We start from the raw sequence: 26,996 nt of genomic DNA, 5'->3' as shown, positions 1-26,996 counted from the left end.
TCTCCTTTTCCTTACTATGAATCAGCAGGCCTTGCTGCCTGTTCTGCAAGCTCACCCCTCATCATTCAATATGTGATGGAGACTAGTTGCCAAAATGTAGATGTATTTTCAAAAATTTACATAGAGGCTTCTGCTTGCTGCAGTCTCAGAAAATTTCAGGTGTTTTGATTTCTCTGAACTCAGATTTCAATATTGGCCTTATCTGTAGATTCATGTGCATTGAAGTAAAAATATAGAAATTAATTTTGGTAACTATAACTGCTGATTCCAACAGATATCTCACTATTACGTACACCAAATATTTCTTTTGTTTTAAGAAAAAGATTAATATTCTTACTCGGGTTGGTTCCAACCTGATTTTGAACTCATTTTCTACCTCCTCTCCTACAGTACATGCTTTCTCATTTTTTCATCCTGGAGCATTCTGTAAGTTAATTTGTATAATCATGTGAAAGAAATTTATTTCACTTATTATTTGCAAATTGTTGTATGGTGCTCTCAGTTTTAATTACTCACTTGACTGCAGCAACTCTTAAAGTAAGTCTGCTTTAATGTGTTGTCTATATGCAAGTGGAGTTCCTAATGTCTTGTTGCAATTTTTTGTAGCCACAGACACCCAAAACTTAGCTTTATGGCTGACGCATGAGTACCAAGGATATTAACTTTCTCTTTAATAATACTTTACAATGTTTCTTGAACTCCTAGGATGTTTGGAGTAAGGTCCAGAGCAATTTGTTACTCAGGATCCTTTAAGCTTAAGATTCTCTAAATAATTAGTCTCTCTGTAGGGTGTATTTTTCCACAGCCTCACAAATTAAAGGACACTTTTCTCAATCTTCTTTCTCATTTCTCCAGACATATAAATACAAAAATATACATTTAATTTTTCCATGTATAAAATGTCTCCTGTGATGATTGTCTCTTTTCTTTTTAACGTTTAAATTCTCTTTATGATTTTTCTCTGGATTATTGTGTTTTTGAGGCAGTGCTCAGCATCACTGTGGAGGTCCTATGTCCTTCAGAATTTCTCACCTTGAAGAGAGAAAGCAGACCGGATATGTGTCATCAGATATCATGCTGATTTGCGGATTTGTGTTGCTATGATGACAATGCAATGCAAAGCTTGACATTTTTGTTATTGTTTCTTTGCTTTTCTATCAGTTAGGCAATTTCCTAATCTCTTTTTGTGTGTGTGTATGTGCATGTGTTCCTCTTAAAAACAAAACAAAAGAACAAACAAAAAAAAGAGAGTGTAAATCTACACAAATTCTTAGTGTATGAAGAAGAAAAACGAATAGGTGACAGTTCCTGTTTTAATCTCCTGTCATTTCAGTTCCACTATATGTTATCTTTGAGTTTCTGAAATGTTTTATTACTCCTATTATATTGAAGATAAGGATTTCTTATTCTGTATTTTATAAGATTCAGCATTGCTTTCCATACCACATTTCTGAAGACAGCTATTTGCAGAGTGGTTCTATTTAAAGTTTTATACTATGCCTTTTAATTTGTTGATTATTATTCACTTTTTTTTTTTTTTTTTTTTTGTGGTCCATTTATACTCATTTTGTATATCTTTATAATGGGTATTCAACAGCTGTTGACAGAAGACTGTAACTTCATTGTCTACTCTGTCGCCCTGTATAACACAGACAATTTGATTTAGTCACATACTGAGCTCAGTTAAATTAAAATAAAACCTTGGTTTTCAGTTACAGAAGACTTGTAACTAAAATATGTTTAATTCAAGGCTGAATACCTATGCTACTCATATAATTTATCTGGATTCTTTGCATTTCAGGAGCTGTACCAGGTTTGTGTGGCAAGGTTTTTCTAGAAGGGGCGCTGTAGCTGTGTCGTCTGTGAGAAGGACCAGAAGCTGTCCTATGTCAGATAAGAGTCTGTTCCAGACAACTCCAAAAGGGACCTGCCACTGGCCAGACCTGAGCTAATGGGCAACATTTGGGTGTGTCTCAGGGAGAATGGATTTAACAAAGGGGAAATACTGCTGCACAACAATAGCTAGGAGAGAGGAGTGAGAACATGCGAAATAAATGGTACTGCAGACCTCAAAGTTAGTGCAGAAGGAGGGCAGGAAGTACTCCTGGATCAGAGCAGCAGTGGATGAAGCCTAAAGGATGTACAGCCCATGGAGAGTCCCCACAGGAGCAGCCTGCAGTAGGGTGGGAGGGCTGGGGGAGCTGCTGCCTGTGGACCTATGAGGAGCAGTGCCTGAAGAGGGGGCCCTGTGGTAGAGACATTCTGGAAGAACCTGCAAATCCCATGCCATCCAGGGGAAGGAGGTAGAAGATGATGGACTGGGAGGGAAGATGTTTTTACTTTGCTTTTAATTTCTCACTACTCTAATTTGATAGTAATAGGCAATAAATTATATTTATCTCCCTATGCTGCATCTGCTTTGCCCATGACATTAATTGGTATGATTTTCCTGTCCTTATCTCAGCCCTTGAGGCCTTTTTTTCATCATATTTACTTGCAGTTTTCCTTTGAGGAGGGGAAGCAAGAAGGTTGTGGTGGAGTTTAGATGCTCATCAGGATGAAACCACCACAGGAGCCTATATTAAGCTGTCCTAGAAATAGTGCAAAGTGAACAGATTTGTTAGTTTATACTTGGCAGCTAAAGTCATACAATATGAATCCCACTCCTATGGTGGAATTTGGCTTGTGATATCTCACAAAGAGCGTAGCATATATGCAATCAAGTCTCCAGTGACCAACTAAAGAATAAAGTATTCTGCTGTGATATCTGTGGAAGTACATCAGTAACTCCTTGCTCCTTTGTAACTCTGATGATTGCTAAAAATCTTAACCCTGTTAGTATCTTCAACTTCACTATTTATGCTCAAGATACAAATGGATGATTTGTAGATAGTAGATATGGCCTCACTTCATCATTTGCTGCAGATGGCAAATTTGCTTGGCTACTTATGAGAAAACGTGAAGTAAGCTGTGTTATCTTGCTGTTTGTCCAGTGTCTGTCTTGCTTTCCTGGTGAGTGTCTACTGTACAGTCTTGCTTTTCTGTATCAATACTAATCATGATGAAAATAGCAACTATTTCTAGTGTTATTGGCAGCATCTACTAAAAGCGAAATGAAACAAACAAACAAAAAAAAACAACGCTTGATTTCAAATCCTTTTGTTAAAAAAAACCAAACAAACAAAAAAAAGAAACCACCACAATTTTGAAGGGCTTTTTACTGTGCTTTACTTTATATTATTGACTTCATTTACTCACTAATTTGTCTTTATGACTTTCATTTGTTCCCAGGTCTTTGTATTAAATTTCATTTCACTTCATTTTTTCTAAACCAAAACACTGATAGAATGGCATGTGGAAACTGTTATTACACGTCTAACAATTAATGCAAACTTACTGTGTCACTTCTACTTCTCTATTTATGTACTCTTGAAATGTATATGTAATGATATCATCATGATTCAATATCTTTCCATTTTTATTCAAGGATAATTCATGTCTAGATCAATGACTTTCAGAAATAACTCAGCATTCATTTCCTTTATATCTTATCTCTGCATCAGGCCTGCTATATAACAGAAACATTTCCTACTGTAGAGATCTCTCCAGATTTTCTGAGCATTAGACTCTGTTTCTGATGCATATTTAACTGCGTCATTTCCTAAGAATCTCTGGTCAAATATTTGCAAGAGAAAGGTTCATTATTATTTATCTGGTTTGTTTTTAATTTCTTACTATAATGATCCTTTGAAGAGTTTAATTGTATTATTCTTTCTTTCTATATTTTTCCTTATACCTTTAAGTTACCATGATTCTACAAATAGTTTTGCTCTCCTAACATGAATATTGGAGAGTGTTCCACATAAGCTAGTAGATTGTATCTTTTACAAGATAAACAGATAATGTAGAATTTTATACTTATATATATATATATATTTAGCATGACAGATGAGTTTATGTTCCAAACACTGTGAGACCTGTGAGTTTAGGATGTGCTTTTATCATGTCCCTTCTGTCTTCCCTGATATGTCCCAAAACTATGAAGTTCAGTTGAAATTACATGAAATAATATTTTTCTGGATGAATTCAAATACTTTTTCTTTTTAAGAACCCACATAGTAGATTATTGATATGCTGAAAAGCTAAGAGTGTGCTGTCTGAGACTGGGAGCTTCCTCTACAATCTCTGAGATATAAAGTAGAAATCAGAGTAACTTCACTTTATTAAGACTTACAACAATTTAAGAAGTAATTCAGTTTTCTTTGTTAGAGTATGGCAACTTTATTTATTTATTTGTGAGGAGGGGGTAGGGTAGTGAGATTATTGTACTGTTAACCTAATTCACTTGGGAGCACCAGTCTAAAATTTCTGGTGTGCATCAAGTCCAGCAATCATCCATAAATTATGTAGCAATTTCTGCAAGCATTTGGTGAGAGGGAAAAATTAGTCCCCAATAGCAAAACAAATCTCCAGTGAATATAATGGGTGGAAAACATCTATGATTGAAATATAGTAAAATAATTTTAAAATTCTTTTCCATTTGAATGTTCTTCCCTGTTTTTAGTTTATTTGTATTTTGTCCCTAAATATAAATAAGAAATACTTTACCTACTAATAAATGTAAACTTTCCCAGTGCCATAATATGGGCTGTTCATATTTTCTTAAGAAAGGGTTAAAATACTGTGAAGAGCCATATAAAGTTGTGTCAAATCAGAATACTGTTTCAAGGGCTTTCACAGTTAATTCACTATGCCTTCCTCATACAGATATGGAAAGTAAAATTCTGTTCAAATTGGATGATAACATAAATGCATTCTGATATAACCGACACAACCACCTTGCATGCTTTTGCAATAAAATATGCTTTGCAGAGAAGAAAATGAATGTGTTGTAAATAAACTACAGGAAAACTAAAAGTTCTTGGAAGAACATGAGTAATTACAGCATCTTTCTGTTTGTGGCAAAATGCATTACAGCTAGTGATGATGATAGCACAAATGATTGATTAACTATGTACTGATATTATATAAACAATGCTAGTATCTTTGACCTTTGACTGTCATCTCATTTTTACAGGGTAAATAATGTGTAATTTTACAGTATGCTATGCTTATCATAGAATCATAGAATGGTTTAGGTTGGAAGGCACCTTGAAGATCACCTAGTTCCAAGTCCCTATCCATGGTCATGGGCATCTTCCACTAAACTAGATTACACAAAGCCCCATCCAGTCTGGCCTTAAACATTACTAGGTGTGGAGCATCTTCAACCCAACTGCATATGCAACTTGTAATGTTCGGTAATCTCTATAGCATGAAATGAGCAAAAATATGTTTTCAGTAATGTCATGCATATTTTAAAAGACACAATCGTAGACTATGCAGAGATTGATACATCGAGATAGTTTAGTGAAAATCATTAATATTTGCGTTGTTGAAATTAAGCTTTATCTTTTACAGGTTCTTTGAATCAGTTTTCTCTCATTGATAATAGATTTATAGAGGTTACATTAAAATCATTTTCTACTGATTTTAGAACACACAGTCCTAAATAGTTTTAGGAGGACAGTGCATGTATTTCTGTACTTGAATGTATGTCATGCCAGTATGGTAGGCATGACTGTCATACTGTTAAACATTTTCTCCTCTTTGAAGCAGACAGCTTGACATACCTCAGTAAAGCAAACACAATCTTTGGAAAAACAAACGAACAAACAAAAAACAAAAAAAAACCTAGAGTTGATATAAGAACAAATTATATTGCAGGAAATCATTCCACTCCTTTATTTTTTATTTTTTATCTCCCTCAATGTGCTGCTGTGTGTTGTCACAGAAATCCAGCAGAAGAATAGAATATCAGAACTTTATAGATATGAAGTTAACTTAAGCCAGACAGTGCTCTACCCACTTAGACTTATCACACCTCCCTCTATGTTATTAAGTAAAAAGAGGTAACGATAAGAGTGCTACTACATGGAAGTTTTATTAAGAACCCATTGCCTTTCTTCATGTCCACAAGGCAGCCTTCTTGGTGTCTGAGCACAATAGAATTTCTATTCAAATTCTTAAGTAGATTATACAGCTCACTGAACTTGACTGAGATACAGTATCCTTATTTTTCTGATTTCCTAAATCCCTGCTGCTTTCCTAACAGACACATGGCACACTCTGTAGCTGTCTGAAATATATCCATTTTCTTTGTCTGCAAGACAGTTCTGTTCTCACCCTCCTTCTCTCTTCCTCCACCTTTCCCTTCCTCTGTCTCTCTCCCTCTCCCTCCCATGTGCACTCTAATTTTTTTTCTTTTAGTCACATTTTCCCCTCCATGAAGAAAAATCCTGAATAAACATGGTAGATATAAGTTTGAGCTTTAATTGCTCTTTTAGGTGTAGAATGAAAAGGAAAAAAAAAAAAAGTTAGAGTTTATGTTCACCCAAGAGAAATAAGATTTTACAAAAAGCCATTGTCATTTCAATATATAAAATTATGCAGTGCACATTTTCAGTGTTCTTTCCTTGTTAGAATGTCAATTTGCAACTATAAAAATTCTAGTAAAGTTACACACTCTGGTGTGAATAAACTAGCTATGAAGAACATACATTTTTGGTAAAACAGCATATTTGACCTCCAAATGGCTTGCTATTCAATTTTATTTATATCTGAGAAAAGTCAACATAATCTATAGAGAAATACTTACAGATTAAATGTGAAACTGTCACAGAAGCAATTAATGTATTCTAGCTGTGACATGTGATACACTTTACACCTTCAGATCTGAGATTTAATTTGATGCCTGTTGTTACAATTGCAGAGTCACATAAAATTTAATGGAAGCAGTACTTTTCCTGTGAAACCAAGCATTTCTGAGCTTAGGCAAAGAAAACTAATGTATAGCTGTGATCCCTTCTTCTAAATTATCAACTGCCATTACCAATGTTGTTTTAGGGGAGGTTCAGGCTGGACATTTGGAAATATTACTTCTCAGAAAGGGTGGTGAATGGACTGCCCTGCAAGGTGGTAGAGTCATCGACCCTGGGGGTGTTCAAGGACAGATTGGATATTGTGTTGAGGGAGGTGGTTTAGTGGGAGCTATTGGTAATAGGTGAATGGTTGGACTGGATGATCTTGTAGGTCTTTTCATGCATTAGTCTCTGTGGGAGACTTCCACCATCCCAATATCTATTGGGGGAACAACACACCAGTGCACTAGAAATCGAAGAGGTTCCTGGAATGTGTTGATGATAACTTTATCTTCCAGCTGGTACAGGAACCCACAGGAAGAGGTGCTGTGCTGGACCTTGTCTTCACCAATGAGGAGGAGCTGGTAAGTAAGGTGAAATTCAAGGGCAACCTTGGCTGCAGTGACCATGGAATTGTGGAGTTTGAGATCTTTAGGGCATCAAAGAGGATGTACAGAAAGCTTGCTACTCTGGACTTCAGGGAGCAGACTTCAAATTCATCAGGGAACTGACATGCACTAATGCCCTGGAGGGAAGAGGGGTCCAAGAAAGCTGGTCAGTATTCAAGGACCACCTCTCACAGGCCCAGAAACAGCATATCCCAAGAAAATAAGAAGGCAGGTAAGAATGCCAGGAGGCCTCCATGAATCAACAAGGAGCTCCTGGACTTAGTTAAATGCAAAAAAAAAAAAAATCATAGGGAGTGAAGGGAGATCAGATTAACTGAGATGACTACAGAGAATTTGTTTGAGCAGCCAGGGATCAGGTTAGGAATGCTAAAACCTAGGTGGGATTAAATTTAGCCAGGGACATAGAAGAGAACATGAGGAAATTCCACAGGTATGTTAGCAATAAAAGAAAGACCAGGGAAGATGTGAGCCCTCCCTGGAAGGAAAGCGGAAACCTGATCACAAGGGATACAGAGAAAGCAGGTGTGCTCAGTGACTTCTTTGTCTCAGTTTTCACCAGTAACAATTAAACAATGTATTTTGCTCAAAGGTCTAACAATAAAAAATATGTATTTTTTTTCTATAAATCTGATCCATGCTTCATCTTCAAAATATATGCCATTCTGGTAGCAGTTTGGTCACACTAGATGGTGCTGTCGCATACAATTTTCTCATGAAGTATGACATGTTTTACTATTAAAGAGTAAGGCTGCTTTTCATTTATTTATTTATTTGTTTATTTATTTATTTATTTATTTCCATATGGGAGCTCTGGCAAGCCTCAAGGACTTTTTATTATTCAAATTCTCTGATGCTGAACACTGATTTTAAATTTTCAGAGAACTATCAGCAGTAGCTTCAAGTTAGCTTTCATGGGAAGTAAGAGATGACTTTCAGTCACTGATGTTTTTTTCTGTTGTGTTTTTTTTTTCTGTTTTATTATTATTATCATTATTATTATTTATTTATTTATTTATTTATTTATTTATTTATTTTCCCTCGGGTGTGATATTTGCCCTTAATAACAGTGAATTTCATCTACTATTTTATCAGCTACTTGCTTAGCATTGTCATATCCTGCAGGTCTGCACCATCAGCTTTAGATTCAACCAACTTGAAAAAATGAAAGTTTTATTCCCTTTTTCCGAGTAATTTAGCAATACGTTTTATATATATGTATGCTTATATATATATAATCAACTAAAAGGTATTATTTATCTTTTGTGTGTGTTTTTTTGATTTATTTATTTATTTATTTGTGTGTGTGTGTGTGTGTGTGTGTGTGTGCGCTATTAGTTGCCTCCAAGTGTCTTTGGCAACTTATGTTAAATCAGTGCCACAGCAGGGCCAAGTTTATACGTTCCTGAGTAAGGAAGGTGAGGAAGAAGAGCAAACCGCTGTGATCATGAGATAGCAGCAGCAGTAGTGACAAGACCATTGAATGTTTTAAAACTATGTAAAATGCAGGAGAGTTGACCATGTTTTTTTACAGCATTTGGATGTGAAAAAAGATGAAATTGATGAACACTGAGAAACTTCACAGCTAGAAAGACAGATGGAGTGGTGCACTGGTGCAGTGTACTTGAGGTCAAGGGAGAGACATGACATAGAGAGAGATGGGAAGAGAAAGTCTAGAGAGGCTGAAACACAAAGCAAGTACTTAGAGCACAAAGGAGTAAATTTAATAGGTTATGAGTTAAATCCTTGGGAAATCTGGGATTTTCATGAGAGGGACCTGCCATTCAGGACATTTCCTTCGGCTTACCAAAGGAAGCTGTAGAGCACAGAACTGTGCTCAGGGACAGCTCAGGGATCCAAGTAATGATAAAAAAAGAGTTCTGAGTTGAGCAAGAGTAGCCTCAGAATTCATAGCTTGTTGTGGGGGTTCAAAGAGATCTATCTCACCATACATACATTTTTTGTTAGAAATGAGTAAGATTATACTGCTTGAAACCACTCTGAAATATGGATACAAATCAACAAATGAGGGAAAGCAAGTTACTTATAGTCACAAAGGAAGTGTGACAGTCTAGGATTTACCGAGATATTTTATTTCCATTTTCACACACCAAATGATGTAATAAAAGCAAACACACAGATCAACAAAGCAAGGTACAAGGTGATTGAAAATAGTTGAATGAAAAAATAACTAACAGAAGAATGTTAATATGAAACAGCCATCTTCTCTATCCAAAAATATACATGAAAATTAGAGATAGATGTACATCAGAATCTCAATAGAGAATAAGATTGTTACTAAACTAAGCTTGCTGTCATGTGCTTCAGGTAACTGTTCTCTTCTTTCTGGATAATGTAAATCATTTATCAAGCCAAAATTAAATATCAGGTTTTTGCCTTTCATTAATTACTTCTGACTTGGATATCTATATATTTTTTTTCTCAAATATTGGACAAATTAAGTAAGTCCTAGGGTTTGTATAAACATAAATAATAAGACATCTGCTTTTTTTTTTTTGTTTGTTTGTTTGTTTTTTTCCTTCGGTACTACAGGGTTAATTTCTTTGTTTGTTTCATTTTAAAAGCATTAGAAAAAAAGAAATAGAAACATACTTTACAAAATAGCAAACTTTATCAAGCTTTTCTTTCTTTTCCTGACAGTGAATTGTTGTTTGTTTTCTTTCTCAGAAAAGTACTAGAAGTTAGGTATTTTGTATATGCATTGCAGAGTATAGCACCAACTTCTAAATATCTGCACTGTAAGAAAATATCTTTAAATACAAAGACTTTGGAAACAAAAGAAAAAATAGAAAGCTCAAAAGGGCAGACAGAGCTACAGTGCTTTAGGATGGTAATGAAGAGCTGTATTTAATAAATGGGAGAGACAGGGAGCCTGCGCCTGAAGAAAGATCATTTTTTTGACAAGTGATAAGATTCTGAGTTTTCATGAGCTTGCCAGATGGAGCAGTTATGTATTTTTATAGTAGTTTTGTCTGGGAGATTAGAGGACTAGAGTGGGACTGACCCTGAGAATAGTGTTGAATGGCATTATTAATGAGGCACGAGAATCCTGCTGAGGAACAGCATGTCCTGTATTGTTGTCTCTGCTTGTATGTCATTGAGGCTAAAAGAGTCAAGGTCCCCAAAACAAAAGGAAAAGACAGGTCACCCTGTTCGTATAGGATGGTAATGCATTCTAGTCCATTTCTCTGATGATCTGAATTGGCATAGTACCATCAAGCCAGTTTACATCATCTGAAAATCTGAATATTCAGTTTTAAAAGATGAGCGGAATGGGGCTAGCATCTTTAACTACAAATATTAAAAAACATATGTAGTTAATATTAAAACTAGTGATAAATGTTAGTTCAACAAGCAACTCACACAAGCTACATTTTCCTGGTTAAAAAACATTTGTGTTAAGAGTATTTGCTCTGCATATGACTGACTTCAGATCTTCATTCTTATGGAGGATGGGGAAGAAGGAAACCGAGGGTGGATTTAATTTGTTTTCACCAGCACTACTCAGTATAGTGTGCAATACTGAGCACCCGCTGAGCAGGAAAAAATTGCCAGAAAATATCTTAGATTGCATAGTCAAAGTGATTTGACATCTGTGTTTTAGCATTTTGGTGAGTCGTTCATTAAGTGCATTTCAAAATCTGCTTTCCTTCTGATTTACCTTACTTGTTTCATTTTTTGTTCTCTGCACTGTACTCATTAGAAATGGATCTAAAGCAAAAAATAGTGCAACACCTCTGTGCTGATCAAAAACCAAGAGCAATACACACTCTGAGACACTGCTGTTTGATTAGAATGATTGCCTTGTCATATATTTGCAAATTTATTTGTGAAAGATGCTACAATAAAAATCTCAGGGGAAGTGAGATGCAAGAGAGGAATGAATGACAAAGTAATTTTCTTGGGAATTAATTATTATTAAATGCAGAACAATTTAAGCAGGAGGACAAACCAAAGATGTTTTTCAGCATATGAATGATGTAAATTGTACTTAAGCAAGACAGAAAGATTCAAATAAAAAAATTAAATACTTCCTTGAGTTTCTACATATTTACCATACTAATTATAACTTTGTACACTTATCATCTAAGTGAACTACTAAATATATTTAAATTAAAACTTTTCTTTTGAAATCTTTTTCAATTTTTTATTTTATTTATTTATTTATTGTCCAAACTTTATTACAAGTGGACAGTACAAAAACATTTCAAAGAATGTCAAGTTTCAGACATTTTTAGAGTGTAACTTTCCTTCTAAAACTAATTTACCTGGATTAGGATTGATTATACCTCACCAAGTGCTCCTAGCCACACTGTAAATCTTCATCTGTTTTACTTATCCTAGACTCTGTCAGGATGTGATTCGTATAGGCATACTGAGGATGCCCACAGTCAATGTATGAAACTGCTGTCTCTCTGTCCTAGGTCTCACTGCATTTTGTCCTTGGCAAGGACAGGTTTCCCACTCCTGTGCTGGCATGGTTGACTCCTGTCTGTTGGGATCTGTAGCTGACTGAGGGAGTGCTGCTGGAAAGTCATGACTTGACACACTCCAGCTTGACACTGTGGTACTGACTTGATGTATGTTCCTGGGAGTCCCCTGGCTGCCCTGGTCCTGGCTGGGTGATGGGTCCTCACTGTCAGGGCATGACCTGAACATCCTTCTGTGGAGCTTCTGCAGCTTCTGGCCCACAGGGAGAAGGAGGGTCAAGCTGTGCCCTGGCAGCTTCCCTGCAATGACTATGATATTTTTCTGACAAGAGTATGCAGTGCCTTATAGCTCCTGTTAGCCTTCTCACCTTCCCCTGTTATGCTTAGATCAGATGAAAGTGTTCTTCTGGGAACCCATGGGGACACTACAGAAAGGCCATTATAATATTCCACCAGAGAAAGAGGTAACAAACTTAGGAATAATTAATTGCAAAACAATTTGAATGGCATTGTTTAAAAGACGTTTTTATATATTCATTTGGTAACTGGGATTATTAAAATGCTGAAATCCCCTACAGTGAATTCTTGGCTTCATTATATATATTGTGATCTTATTTTATTTATCAGTTGATTTTGTTACAACTGCTAGAACAATAACAACCTTAGAAAGATCATGCAAAGTATATTTGGCAAATATGCCTTAAAAATTAGACCTTTTTTTTTTTTCCATTATCCCAGTTCTTTGCAGAAATTGATAGAAAATGCAACTTGTTCTCCCATGTAACCAAAAGAAGATGAGAAAAATCTTCAAAGAAACTTTTTCTGAAGCTCATTTTAATCTGAATGTTGATAGAAAAGTCAATACTTTATTACCTAAAAGAGATTTGATCTATCACATGCATGAGAAGTCATACTGAAATCACTCGGGAGACCTGAGGAACAAGGAGGAAATTGGTGAACTCTATATACAACACAGTCCAAAGTTTCAGAGAGTTGTGCAAAAATAATAGATCAAGGGTAAGGTTAGGTTCTATTTTGTAAGTAATGTATTTTAGAAACTAAGCTCTTTCTAGCACAATTTGGAACACTTAAAAATATGCATACTTCTAAAATGTTTATGAATCTGGGACTAGATGTGTAATATATGATGGAGACTGAATATATGCCTTCCATTCATTTGAGTAGAATTGTATCCCAAAGTTCCCAGGAAATCCAAAGATACTTTATTTCCTAGGCTCTTCCTTTGTTTTTCTTGAAAAAAAGTCTATATCATGTTTACTGTAGTAATCATTCAAGAAAGTCACATATATAGCAGTTTTGGGGTTTTTTTTGTAAGTTCAGTTACATATTTTTCTCTTTTATCTTGCAAAATATCTTTCTCCACGAGTGAAAACTTGGCATTTCAATCTATTACAAGAAATGGGATAATACATATATGAATAAAGGTTTTCTAAATGGGCCCATATGTGATTCTCTTATCATTAACACAAATGACTCAGAGTTCATGATTCACTAGAGTAGGAAGTACAAGATTCACGAGCTCAAGTAGTTTTACTTTATCTTCTCAAACCTTAGTGTTCTGGAATGAGAACAGGCAGGGGCATTAATATTTTTAATTAACATATGCACAGCATCAAAGTATGTCCAGAAGGATATTGCTGCTATCTGAACTTTTCCCATAGCACTTTCTGAAAGTGCTAGATTTCACATAAAAAATATCTATATTAATCGCATTTTACTGCCAAGTTTAAGCTTTAAAATATTGTTCATACACTTTGTTGTATAAATGGATGAAGATACATTGCTTTTCATAATGTAGCAATTACAATTCACACATATTTTCTGATGAAAATGAAGCAATGTTTAGCCTGCCAGAATTTCTCATTAAAAGTGTTTTTTAAAAAAATAGAAATACTTGTAGCTAATTAGATAATTAGGAGACATATTAGAAACCTCTAAAGAGAAAAGCTCTTAAACCAAGTACGTTACAATGTATCTGTTTAAATTCGTTTCTGTAGTATAATTAGCATTATGTATTACCTTCAGTTTTGATTAAAATGTATAATCAAGGTACCATTAAGACTAACAATTTATGTCTCACTGGCTTCTTCATATATCAAATTAGCACAAAGGCCATTGTTTTCATTTCTCCAACATCAACACATCATTAAAGGAGCACATTGCTTATTATGTTGGGATATAGAGTGGAACACGATAAATATGAAATGTTCAATTTCCTAAAGGGTGAATACAATTACAAATTCCTAGATATCTCACGTTGCTCTGAATTTCAGTCTTATATTTTAATCTTCTGTCAACAATCTCATAACTGTCCTTTTCTCTCATCTTGTTTTTAATTGGATTTTCCATCTACACACTTATGTATATACACTGAGTACGACTTATTTCTCTGGAGCCATCTGTTTTCTATTCAAAAGTAAATGAAGGTCATTCTTAAGTGAACAGATGCATATCCACATGGAAACCATAAAAAGAAATTATGTCCATTATGTATCCATTATCAACCCATGATATTCAGTTAAAAAATCATATTTTTCCTACCTAACTCCTATTAGGGGCTGCTTATATCATGAAGTTGGTTTGCCCAACAGTCATTTAAACAGTGAGCATGTTATTTGCTAGTGGAAATAAATTATTTCCTCAGAGCAGACCTGAGAAGTCAATTACAATTTAAAACCCAAGCACCTAAATGTTTTCAGCAATCTTTTAGCTTGAAATGTGGATGACAGATATTACCGAAACTGTTGCTGATTTCAGTAGGAGTTATGTCACTTAAATACAAGTTAGGCACCCAACAGTTGTTATAGAAATGGCCACAAGGACCATTTTCTAATAATTGTTAGTTGAATAATGGCAATTGTGTTTAAAATTGTATGCTCTTAATTAGAAAAGTATGAAAAATTAACTAATTCTCCTTCCCCAGCAAAAGGAGACATTATAAAATTATAGAAATCTGGAAGATAGAAATGTCTTGAAATGGAATTAACTTATCTGGGAAAAACAGTTTGAGAGGAACATTTGGAACTGTTATCCAGAGGGAGAGGAGATAAACTAATAAGCTCTGAATATTTTCAAATTTGTGAATATGGCCATTGGAGTCAGTGTCCATGTGTCTGCATATTACTCACGTATACAGAGGTACACAGGCAAAGAGGTGCTAGGGGAATATTCCAAATTTAAAACTCCTTTACTTTTCAGGAGTTAATAAGATACGATGAACGTCATTAATAGAAACAAGCTGTTCCTGCTTGCATAATCTGGAATTTCTCATTGCCTAACAGAAAACTCTATTTCTGAGGTGGCTACAGCAGACAACAGGGAGATAATACATTTGCTTCCTTTGTGACCTACATAAATGTTATTTGTTTTTCTGGCCTGAAATTCCTGTCTAAGTCAACAGCTACTCCTTGTCTAGATTTAGCTTTTCCCCTCTGCGATGAATTAGGAAAGGCTGAAATAAGTTAACGTATTTAAAATACTTCCTTTAGGATTACTTTTATTTTTATTTTATGTGTGTTAGGACAGTCTCGTTTCCTGACAAGCTGAGATTTTTTGGTCATTTCTTTTTATCCTTAAAGAAATGCTGAGGATATTCATGTTTAATGTTTAATGATTTCACAGTAATTTTGATGTATATAAATTTAAATTATAAATGCATTTTTAACCCTGTTCTGTTTGACATCGACTGAATCCACTTCAGTTCTTGCTGATATTGTTTAGAAGTTTTCTAACTAATCTTGCATCCTAGCCTGCTTTATCTTGGCCTTCATTTCTTTTTCTTTGTGCCACAGCACATCATTCCAGTTACAAAAAACAAAAACAAACAACAACAAACAAACAAGGAAGTGGACAAGTAAATGCATGTAAATGCATACCTGGGAAGCCTTGATGTGCATGAATTGATGCTCAGTAAGTAGTCTGGTCCTTTGCCTTTGCTCTTTAAAACAAATTAAATTCCAAATGCCATTTATCCAGAATGAATGTTTGATGGAATCTGAATCCCACTGGCTAAATCTCTGAAGCAATTTTTCCTTTCACAAACGACTTCAGGAGGTATAGACATTCTTTTCAATAAGCACATGAGGTTGCAGTTTCAATCTCCCAGTGGTTTTATTTCTCACAGTCCAGAAATTAAAAATGCAGATGAACAGAAGCTTAGATCAAAATTGATGATCTGCAACTGTAAGCTGTAAGGAATTAGTTACTATGTTTATTGCTAGCTATTGACTGTGTTAGGACTTCATCATTAAAACACAAGCACAATAGACAAATAATACAAGGTAAAATATGTTTTTATGACTCATATGGCTCTAAGTTACTTACTGTGGGATTTCTAAACAATACATATAGGTTAAAAGTTTCTAAAAAAGTTCTTAAAAAAAAAAAAATGTCTTGAAGTTATTAACAGAAAACCTCAAAGCATTTTCTGTCTTATCTGAAGCTGAGTAGTACACAAACCCTGATTCTATTTGATTTTTCTCTGTTGAATGTGTGACCTTTCAAATATGAAGGAGTTGGTTAGTCTACACCTTAGCTGGAGCTGTTTTCAAGAAACTGTGATATTTTGCTTGTATAATAATTTTGAGTGTTTGTATAGGTATAACAGAGCAGGAGCTCTGGACTAGAAATAAATTATAAGTAACTTAGGGTATATTAAATATCGGAAAATAAAAATTTGATAGCTGATGTAATTCAGTAAATACATTTGAAAACAGTGCACCAAAGGTTAAATTACCATAGTATTTCTTAGGTAAGCGAAGAAATGTTCTTTAATATCTCTGGCTAGTTTAGAACTGTAGTTTATTTTCATCTGAGACCAAAAGACAGATTCAGAAACAGAAATGGAACAAAACAAACCAAAACAAAAAACAACTGTATATTTTAAAGATGATAAGTTCTATGTCTCAAAACAAGAAAAGACAAAATATTTGTAGGGTACTTTTCTATAAATTAATACCTTTAGATGTAATTAAACAGAACAAGTAAAGCTTTCTGCTAACTCAAAGTAGTACAGTCTTGTTCCAGATGTAAAGATTGATTAATTTTTTCTACCACGTAAAACTGAAATGACAACTATGGTAAGGCTTGGAATATGCTCTAAAAATCTGTTCCTTATTCCACTGCAGTACAGGGATTGTGATGTAGCTAAGTAAAGAAAATGACCCATCATCAGATACAGGAGTATGATGTTACCAAAGATTACATTATCAGAAACCTGGGCACAGGGAAAGGGATAATACAAACCTCTAAGATTATCTAGTCTAACCATTCACCTACCACCAATATTTCTCCATTACATCATGTCCCTTAATACAGCATCTAAGCTTTTCTTGAACACTCAAAGGTGGTGACTCAAACACCCTTCTGGGTGGCTTATTCCAACACCTGACCGCTCTTTTGGAGTACAAAGCTTTCCTAATATCCAGCCTGAACCTCCCCTGGTGCAACTTGAGGACATTTCCTTTTGTCCTATCACTAGTTATATGGGAGATGTCAACCCCGTCTCACCACAGTCTCCTTTCAGATAGTTGTAGAAAGCCATTAAGATCTCCCCTGAACCTCCTCTTCTTCAAACTAAACAAACCCCTCACCAGCTTAATTGTCCTTTTCTGGACATGCTCCATGGCCTCAATGTCTTTCTTGTAGAGAGGGGCATCCTTTAGGGAAGTAATCAAGAATTACGTCAGGCCAACATGAAGGAAACTGAACTTTGATTAATGTAAGGGTAACTGGTCAAATCAGAAGGGGTGATAAGAACAGGAGAAAGCCATACACAAGAACACACTGAGACACAGACTTAAGGAGAACATATAAGTCAGTCAGTTACATTAATGTGAGTGTTAGAATATTTTTTTCAGTGAGATCATATCACTAAGGACCTTGCCATAAAACTGGACCAACTGTTGTTAATGAAGACTATAACCAAAACCAAATCTAATTTGTGTCACTAACTGATTGGTTATCAAGAAACTGCAAACAAACCAGGACTTTTAAACTGGTAAGGATGCAGACATACAAGTGCAAGAATTTAGCAACAAACTGACATCCGTGCAAGAGAAAGGAGAGAAGGGAGGAATAAAGAATGAACAGAAGAGGGCCAGACAGACAACAGGGATGGTCACTGTGCTTGTCTGACCTGTCTCTGAGCCTGATCACTGAATTCTTTCCTATCTTCTCATTAAATCTCTTAACTGTCTGTGTAGTATCATCTCTATCCTCTGTAGATTTTACGAGGACTAAATACTAGTTAGTGGTGGGAATGAACTGAGTGCCAGCTACTCAATACAAATCAGGAGTGTGAATATCCCTGGCCTGTGGTGTCCGTAGTGGTGCTACTGGCATCCCAGACACTAGCATCTGGGATGGAAATAACGCATGTACCCCAAACTAGCTATATGGTAGAGATTACAGTGATTGGGGTGTGTGAGGAGCTCTGTGCTGACAGCTGAAACCAGGGCCACAGATCACAGTACATGTACTGTACTGTGTGTCACTCTCTCTGTGAAGAAGTTCCTTCACATATCAGTGTGGAACTTCCTATGCTCTAATTTATGGTTGTTTTCCTTTGTCCTGTCCCCACAGACCACTGGAAAGAGGTTGGCGATGTCCCTTTGACTCCCACACTTAAGATATTTATAAAGATAAATAAAATCACCTCTGGGTCTTCTTTTCTCAGGTTTGAACGGACCCAGTTCACTCAGCTTTTCCTCACAGGGGAGATGTGCCAGGAGTTTTATCACCTTTGTGGCCCTCCACTGGACTCTCTCCATGAGTTCCCTGTCTTTTTTGTACTGGGAAGCCCAGAATTGGATACAGTACTTCACGTGAGGCCTGAACAGGGCAGAGTAGAGGAGGATCACCTCCCTTGACCTGCTGGCCACACTCCTTTTAATGCATCCCAGGATCCCATTGGCCTTCTTGGCCACCAGGGCACACTGCTGGCTCATCGTGAACCTGTCATCCACCAGGACTCCTAAGTCCTGCTTCAAAGAACTCCTCTTCTGCAGTCATGTTCCAAGGTGAACTGATACTTGTGGTTATTCCTTCCCAGATGCAAGACTTTACACTTGCTTTTTTTAAGCCTCGTCTGGTTTACTGTTGTTCTTCAGTTGTACCAGTGGAGAGTAATGCTGAGGAGTTCCCAGTCCTTTATCAGGAAGAGTTGGATTTGAAGGCGGGGTTTCATCTCATGCTTTGCTAGAAAGAGAATTATACTGATGTTAATTTTTCTTTCTTCTTACTCTATTTTGACACATTTTGCAACACACATTTATACCTTCTTATTCCTTATGGCCCTGCAATTTCACATCACAGTTGAATTTGCTACATTTTTCTAAATGAAATATATGTCTGCTTGTTTTTCTTTTATCTCTAAAACCAGTTTTGTTCAGCTCCCAAATCTGTATCTTTATAAATTACCACTGGTGAGTCATTTCTAGTCCTGGGGTGGCCATTATAAGTCTGTGTTACAGTCCCATTCACTGTATTCTAGACACCCAATTTCAAGGGTCCTGTTATACCAAACTGCATCTGGGGTACTGTGTTCAGCTCTGGGGCCATCAACATAAGGACATAGACCTGTGAATTTAAGTCCAGAAGAGGTCCATGGGATTACTGGAGGGCTGAAGAACCTCTGCTGTGAAGAAGAGCTGAGGTAGCTAGCGTTGTTCAGCCTGGAGAAGAGAAGGCAGATGTATTCTAGTACCCAGAGGAGGCCTACCAAAAAGTTAGAATGTAGTGATAGTATAAGAGGTTATGATTTTGTAGTAACACAGTGTAGATTAAGATTTGATTTAAGGAAAAAAATCTTTTCTATGAGAATGGTGAGGCAGTGGAAGAAGTTGCCCAGAGAGGCTGTTGATTCTGCATCCTTGGAAACAGTCAAGTCCAGGCTGGAAGGAGCTTTGAGCAACCTGGCCTAGTGCAGGGTATCCCTGACCATGGCAGAGCAGTGGAACTAGATGATCCAAACTCAAAACTATTCTATGATGATTCTATAATGGTATTTTCATATAAAATTTATGCGTCTTTATGTTAACAGTGAATAAATATTACTACTATCTGTATAAAAGTTGTGGCTATGTCACACAGTTATACAAAGACCAGCAAAATGAAACAAATTGCATAATAACCAATTGTTCATTAGAAAATTGTTGTTGCAGACAAATATTATTAAACTAATCTCCAGACAGGCCAAGAGGACATCAAACAAAGCCTGAAAAACTTCACCTCAGCTTGTGAAAAGCCTCTGGCTTGAAATACCAAGAACAATGCCGTAATTAATAGATTAACTGATTGAAAAACAAACTGATATCTCCAACCTGCTTCTCTTTTTCTCAAGAGTGAGCTTTGGTGAGAAGAGATTGGGTAGTTTCACAACATTTAGCACTTGGTTGTGGGTATCCTCATGGTGCCAAGTGGTAGACCATTGGCAGAACGCACTGACATTTTATTTGGATGTGATTTTCAGCTCAAATCATGGGGAAAAAAAAAAAAAAAAAAAAAAAAAAGCACGTGATTTATTTATTATTATTATCATTTTCTTTTTCCATGCAAAATTTAGTGTGCATGTTGTTCTATGCCCCAGGGTATGATGTGGTCACGAGGACAGAGATTTAAAGTATCATTGGAGGATAGAGGTGGGTGAAAGCAGTTCATTTTTATCCACTTTTGAAGGCAACCCTTTGACTCCATTTATCCACACAAATTTATTCATACTTTGTCTTAAAATTGTTATTTTGGGAAAGAGTGATGAGCCAAGAAATCAGGAAGCAAATTAATGTTTAAGCAATGTGGATAATTAGGGGATGAGTGCTCAATTGCATTTAATTGTGTAAATATATCCATGAGTCTAAATACAAGTTTATGTATTACCACTTTGAAAAGAAAGTTTTGAAACTGTCTGAGATGTGTGACAAATATTTTGTTTCTCACCACACCTTTCAGCACTTTTCTTGGACAACCAGTGACAGGCATTTAATATATGTAGAACATTAAACAAAACAGTATTGTTAAAATTATCCATACATTCCTATCCAGTGGACCATAAATAATTTCAATTATAGACTTTAATGGTGCACCTGCTCCATGTTATTATAGTGCCATTAATGGCTCATTAATGCACTTAGATTTCCTGCTGAATCCAGCCAAATGAATAAAGAATATTTCCTGTGACGACATAATCAGGAAAGCAGAAAAAGTATGCATATTTTTCTTTGTATTGAATACTATATGAATATAGTGTTTGCTTAATATTTTGTATAGCATTAGTAGAAAGGACATTATCAAATGCATTTCCAGTATCTTTAGATTTATCTAATTGTATTATTTTATGGATTTTAATTGTACTAAGGCAAGCTGATCAAAAGGAATGATGTTATATAGTTTGGAAGATGGAAAAATTGGTTAGAATAATTTTATTATGGTTATTTGGAAGAGCAGTTTATATCAGTTATGAAAAAAAAAAAAATGTGGAAAAATTTCTTTGTATGTATACCTTGAAGGACCATTTTGAAATACAAAAATTACTGAAATGTTACACAAAACGCCTCTCCAGGAAATGCTAAGGGAATACTCAGAACTACCTGTTACAGTATGTCATGGTATCTTGAATCCCTAGTCACTCTTATTAAAGATAATTCCTTCAATGTAGTGCATCATGTTTGCAATCTCTCCATTTCTGTAGGTACAGTTATGGACTTTCAACTGAGAACTGGAAAGTGCATTCAAATCTAATTGTGCAGGATAACTTGCAGGTGATATTTAATAAGCAGTATGAGGCACTAGGAAAAAGATACTTCCCTTCCTCCAAATCCTTTCTTCCAGAAAAGAAACAGATTAAATTAAAGTTACTCTAGGACATGGAGGTAGAAACAAGATCTTGAATCTGTCACATTCATGGAAGCCAGTGAGAAGGACAAGGGACAGAGAAATTTGGGGATTGCCTTGATAGAATAGTTTTTAATAGGAAGACTTAAGTCCAAAATTTTTGCTGTAGAGTAGGAATAATTGTTTTGCATCATAAATCATTCAGAATTAAATCAAGTTACTGTCAAATCCCTAATGATATTTGGTGTAGTGATTTTTGTAGTGTGGCCAGTTACTCTGTATGATAGCAAAAACCCATTTCTTTATATCAGGAACCGATGGCCAAAGCTTTTTCTCTTTTGTTATATAGAATGTTAGATTAGATTAACAAAACCGTTTAATATGTAAGGTTATCAAACCATCTTTAAGATTATTTTAAAAGTTTATTTTCCTCTCTAATAAACCAAATGATAAATGCTAACTGGATACTTATTCTGTAAACCACTATAAATATGATCATTCATTTCCTGAAGTAGATCTAAAATACAGTTTCTTCATTAAATTACAAATAATGGCAAGCGTTAAGCCTGTAATTTATTTTTAACAAATTTTTGATGTTTTTTTCTATTTTTTAAAAAATCATATTCACCAAATAGAACAGAACAATCACTAGTCTTACCCCTTGAATTTTGGCACACTTAACAGAAAGTCAAGTCCAAAATAATAAGGTTATTTTTAACATACAAAAATTTATTCAAATATTCTTTCTGAAACCTAACAGTGTAAGAAGCATATTGGAATATACTTCCAGTGGAGATTTACTACTTTTATATATATTTCTGTAAGTCACAGTTGCAGTATTTTTTTCTCTCATCATATCTTTCTCATGAAATGTTTGCCAGGATGACTCTGAAAAGATTAATTGTCTTGAAAAGATGCATTTCTGCTAACCTGGTCATTCACAAAGGTAAAAAGTCTTATCCAGCAACATCATAGAATTCCTTTTCCTGCTATATTGTGCTGTTTAAAACAATAACTTATAGTAATTTTTATCCCAATACAGTACAACTAGCAATATCTGAGTACATATTTGTGTCAAAGCAAAAAGAACATCAGGAAACTGCTATTTAACCATTACTGTAATCTTGCCTTTAGCATGAAGAAAGTTAAATGTCCTTCATTTTTCTTAACTAATTCTCTGAAACAGTAGCAAATATTATACAATAATACTTCAAAATGTAACTCCAAGCTCAGAAAAATACTTTTGCTTTGTAAAAAGTGTTAGTTTCTATATCTTCCAATCACCAATACGGTGATTCATAGATAAGTGCTTGATTTTTCTTACTATTTTTTCTTGACTTGATACTATTTTATTTGTTTGTTTGTTTTTGTTTTTGTCTGAGCTTGTTTATATATACTAAAAATTTTTTGGAAGTCAGTACTCTTTTGCTAATTTATGCAATTTTATCAAGAGTGCTATATAATGCATTGCTTTTCAGAATACATATATTTCACTGATTTTTTTTTTAAATCTTTTATTATTTTTTTTTTTCTTTTTCTCCTTAGGATCTGGAAAAGCAATATTCTCCAAAAGGAAAAAGATCCAAAAATGTTTAGATTTTATGTCCAAATAATATGATTGACAGTGTTTACATTAGCTAATTTAGTTTTATTTATACATAAAACTAAACATAAAACTATACATAAAACTTTTAATAAACCACATTTAGTTTATAATAATAAAATATCACTTAGAATCATAGAATATTCCAAGTTAGAAGGGACCCAAGGGTCACTGAGTCCTACTCCTGGCTCTACACAGGACCATCCAAATATCAAACCGTATGTCCGAGAGCATTGTCCAGACAGATCTTGAACTTGAAGTACTGTAACCATTGCACTGAGGAGCTTATTCCAGAGCCATACCACCTTCTCAGTGAGCAGCCTTTTCTTAATATTCAACCCACCCCTTCCTTGATGCGGCTCCACTCTGTTTCATCAGCTACTATTGCTGTCACCAGATAGAACTGATTGGTGCCTAACCCTCCTCTCCTTAAGTGAGGAAGCTGTAGACTGTGATAAAGTCATCCTTTAGCTTTCTCTTCTCTGAACTGAATAAGTACTCTCAGCCACCTCTCATTTATCTTCATTTTTTAGAACATGGGCGTCCAACATTTTAGCTTGCCTGGACCACATTGACTGAAGAAGAATTGTCTTGAAGAGTATATAAAATAAATGATATTGTTAATGTATATAAGTAACAAAAAATATTTTTATGTAATTTCTATTAAGACAAAAAATGTAGACAACTAAAAATATAAACTAGTGGAATATTTGACTTCTTGTGAAATTAATAGATCAGTGACTGCAACTCTTAGTGACTTCTCTGTCACAAGTCAACAAGGCTGAGCTGGCCACTCCATCTCCCACACTTCTCAACTTGTTCATCAGAGATTCATGATTAAATTTTACTTTTTACATGTTTCATCCTTGAGGTTGTACCTACTACCAGAAAGTGATGACATGAATAAGGTGTGATTGTGAAGCAAGGGATATTTTTCTCTAGTAATAGAGGTCTCATAACAGTCTACTAAAAAGATATGTTCAGTGTCTTGAACTGAATATCAGATTGCAATTCTATGCATTACATCTGAAAATTCACAGGTGATGCATTTATGCTAACTGAAAACTGTGTCACAATTATACCAAATAAAGGATTATTATTATTATTATTATTATTATTATTATTATTATTATTATTATTATTATTATTTCAAACTTGAAATCTATGCTCAAATTCCCTTATCAAAACTGAAAGTAAGGCTGCATATCTTTCACAGTTCACAGTACTGTGTTAATCCAGTATGCAAACTGCATAAAATTATTTACCATAACTTGAGTTATCACTGCACTGCACCTTTCCCTTGTCCTGGTTTTGGGTTCAGGCAGAGTTAATTTGGTTGTTGCTGAGCAATGGGTGCACACCTAGGACACTCAGCAGGGCAAAACCAAAATCAGGATGGTGCAGGGCAGGGGATAGGCCATACTACAAGCTGTGTGCGGTCATTTTCAGACAGCAGACCACTCACCATCTTTGCACTTCTCCTTTGGTCACCCTCTAATAGTTGAATGCTCTTATATTTTGGTGCTCAAAACAGCACACAAGGTAAAGCCATGCCACTGCAAGATTGACTGAAATCCTGTAGAAGTAATTTCTGTCTCTAGTGAGATAAATGCAATTCATAAGTGAACAAAATATTTAATGGAAAATTTGTAATATTTCTGGACCTTACAATGATTGTTCATATTATCAGTTAATTCCATAGAAAAACTCATTCAAAATTGATTACTGATTGGATTCATCAGTTCAGGTATAGGAAAATGCAATGTAAACAATTTGAATTTTCACCATAGGTTGTTACAGTAAATGGAGAGCAATGGAGAAATTCTGCCTCACATAAAACAGATATGACTTATTCCATAGAAGTTATTCTTTTTCTCCTTTGAATATAGGAAAAAAGCCTAGAGCAGTTAGATAAAAAAAATCTAAAACTAAACACATTGAATCCTATTGTATATATTTAAAGACAAGACACTTAAATACTTATGTAAGTATGAATTTTACAGCACTTTTAAATGTTGATGATTCTTTGTAATAATGTCGTTATTGACACCAATAATGGTGATATAAGCAATACAACCATGAAAGAAGCTTTTAATACTAGATGTAATTGTCAATAAAATAATCAGTCACTCATAATTTGATATCCTAGCTCACACTGAGTAAAATTGACATAGCACTGAAGAAAACAGAAATACTAGAGAAAGTAACACTGGTCTTAAGAAACTTTGAGCTCTTTGAAATTCTCAAATTTGAATTAGATGTATTTGTTCTTCGGGATTTTAACACTTTAGATTCAAAACATTTCCTATATTTCTATTTTTATTCTATTTCCTATATATTTCTATTTCCATATGCCTGCAGTTGAAGGTTTTTTTGGTTTGTTTTTGTGTTTTTGTTTTGAATTTTTTATTTGTTTGTTTTATTTGTTTTGTTTTTGCTTATTTCTCTACTTTGCTGGACAAAAACTGTTAGAGTTCATATTTTACTGATCTTTGAACTGAAATATTTTGGTTTATTGTTTGCTTTATTCTTTCTTTCTTAACTTTTTTTTTTTTTTTTTTTTTTTTTTTTTTTCTCCCTTCTTTGAGATTCCACTGACTGACACAGGAATGGTGAGGATTGGAACTATAGTGAATTTATAACACATTGTCTGTGCTACTGCTTCCTTGTTGAAGTTTTCCAGTACTCCAGCTCAGATCCTTTTTCTACAGTCCTTCAGGAAAAATCTGCTCTGCTCTCTTTCCGGGAGAGGGACTGCCAGGAAACTTGGATCTGGCTTTTGGGGCACATGTTCCCCTTCCTAACTCTTCCCTTGAATTCCTCCTCTCCCCTTTCCCATTTGAAATATACTCTCCAAGAAGTGTCATAATCTTGACTAATAAACTCAGCTGCAGACTGCACTGGGTCCATCAGAGTGAGTGGAATAAATACCTGCCTGGCACAGTGTAGCTTCTTACAGTTCCTGCAGTCCCTTTATTACCAAAATCTTACTATCTAAACTCAGTACACAAGCATGGCCCTAAAACATATGATAGATAACACACACAACCGTAAATCCTTAGGTCCATATTGGTCTTTTCTGAATTAACCAATGACAATTTAGATGCCAATATTAAGGTACCTATGCTAGTACCCTAGAGTAAAATTTAATTTAAGTTTATTCATGGCTATTTTTTAAGAGCTGACAGTAGCTCATTGTTATGTTTAGGACCCACTGTTTTTTCAAATCTTGTCAGCTACCTGAGAACAAATGATGATCTTAGTCACTTCAGGCTTAAGCAATAGGCAAGTCTTCACAGGAGAAAAAAAAATACGTGAAATAGTACTTAATGTTTACTTGTTGCATGATTTAAGTCATATCAACATAATTCACATTGATAGCATTGCTATCAATCTTAAGGAAAAAAAAAAAAAAAAAAAAAAGGGAAAGAAAATAATAACCATAAAATACTTAGATGTGAAAATAACAATAATACAACAACAACACAACCAAAAGGATATATCCTCATGAGAATTTTAGGGACATTATTTGTCCTTAAGAAAACCAGTTCAAATTATTTTAAAAGGTCACAGAAGTATTTGGGACAAGAGCTGTTCTATTTCTTTGTACTTTTACAATCCTTTGGGAATCTGCCTTGAGATAATAATAATCAAATACTTAATTGGTATCAGCGTTAGTCACTGTAGTGAGAACAGCAAGTAAAAATGTCAGAAGATTAACCAGTTT

The 26,996-nt window shown here is 34.9% G+C and overlaps 1 long non-coding RNA gene across 3 annotated transcripts in view; it reads right to left on the bottom strand.

Annotated features, from left to right (window-relative positions):
* Positions 1-15,929: 15,929 nt before the first annotated feature.
* The window catches only part of LOC146762744 (uncharacterized), a 62,249-nt gene continuing 51,182 nt past the window's right edge, over positions 15,930-26,996 (bottom strand). For 2 of the 3 annotated variants that reach the window (XR_014948238.1, XR_014948240.1), the window contains 2 exons: positions 19,417-19,554; positions 16,622-19,035 (listed from right to left, as the gene is read on the bottom strand). This is a non-coding gene — a long non-coding RNA (uncharacterized LOC146762744). Of the gene's footprint in view, positions 16,026-16,621; positions 19,036-19,416; positions 19,555-26,996 lie in introns of those variants that run through there. The other variant, XR_014948242.1, reaches the window with a different exon arrangement.

Source organism: Coturnix japonica, chromosome 1 (genome assembly GCF_054131305.1).
Source record: "Coturnix japonica strain WE chromosome 1, WE-NBRP24, whole genome shotgun sequence".
Classification (NCBI taxonomy): Eukaryota; Metazoa; Chordata; class Aves; order Galliformes; family Phasianidae; genus Coturnix; species Coturnix japonica.
The sequence above is the reverse complement of the archived record's forward strand: the minus strand, read 5'-3'. Positions and strand labels throughout refer to the sequence as shown.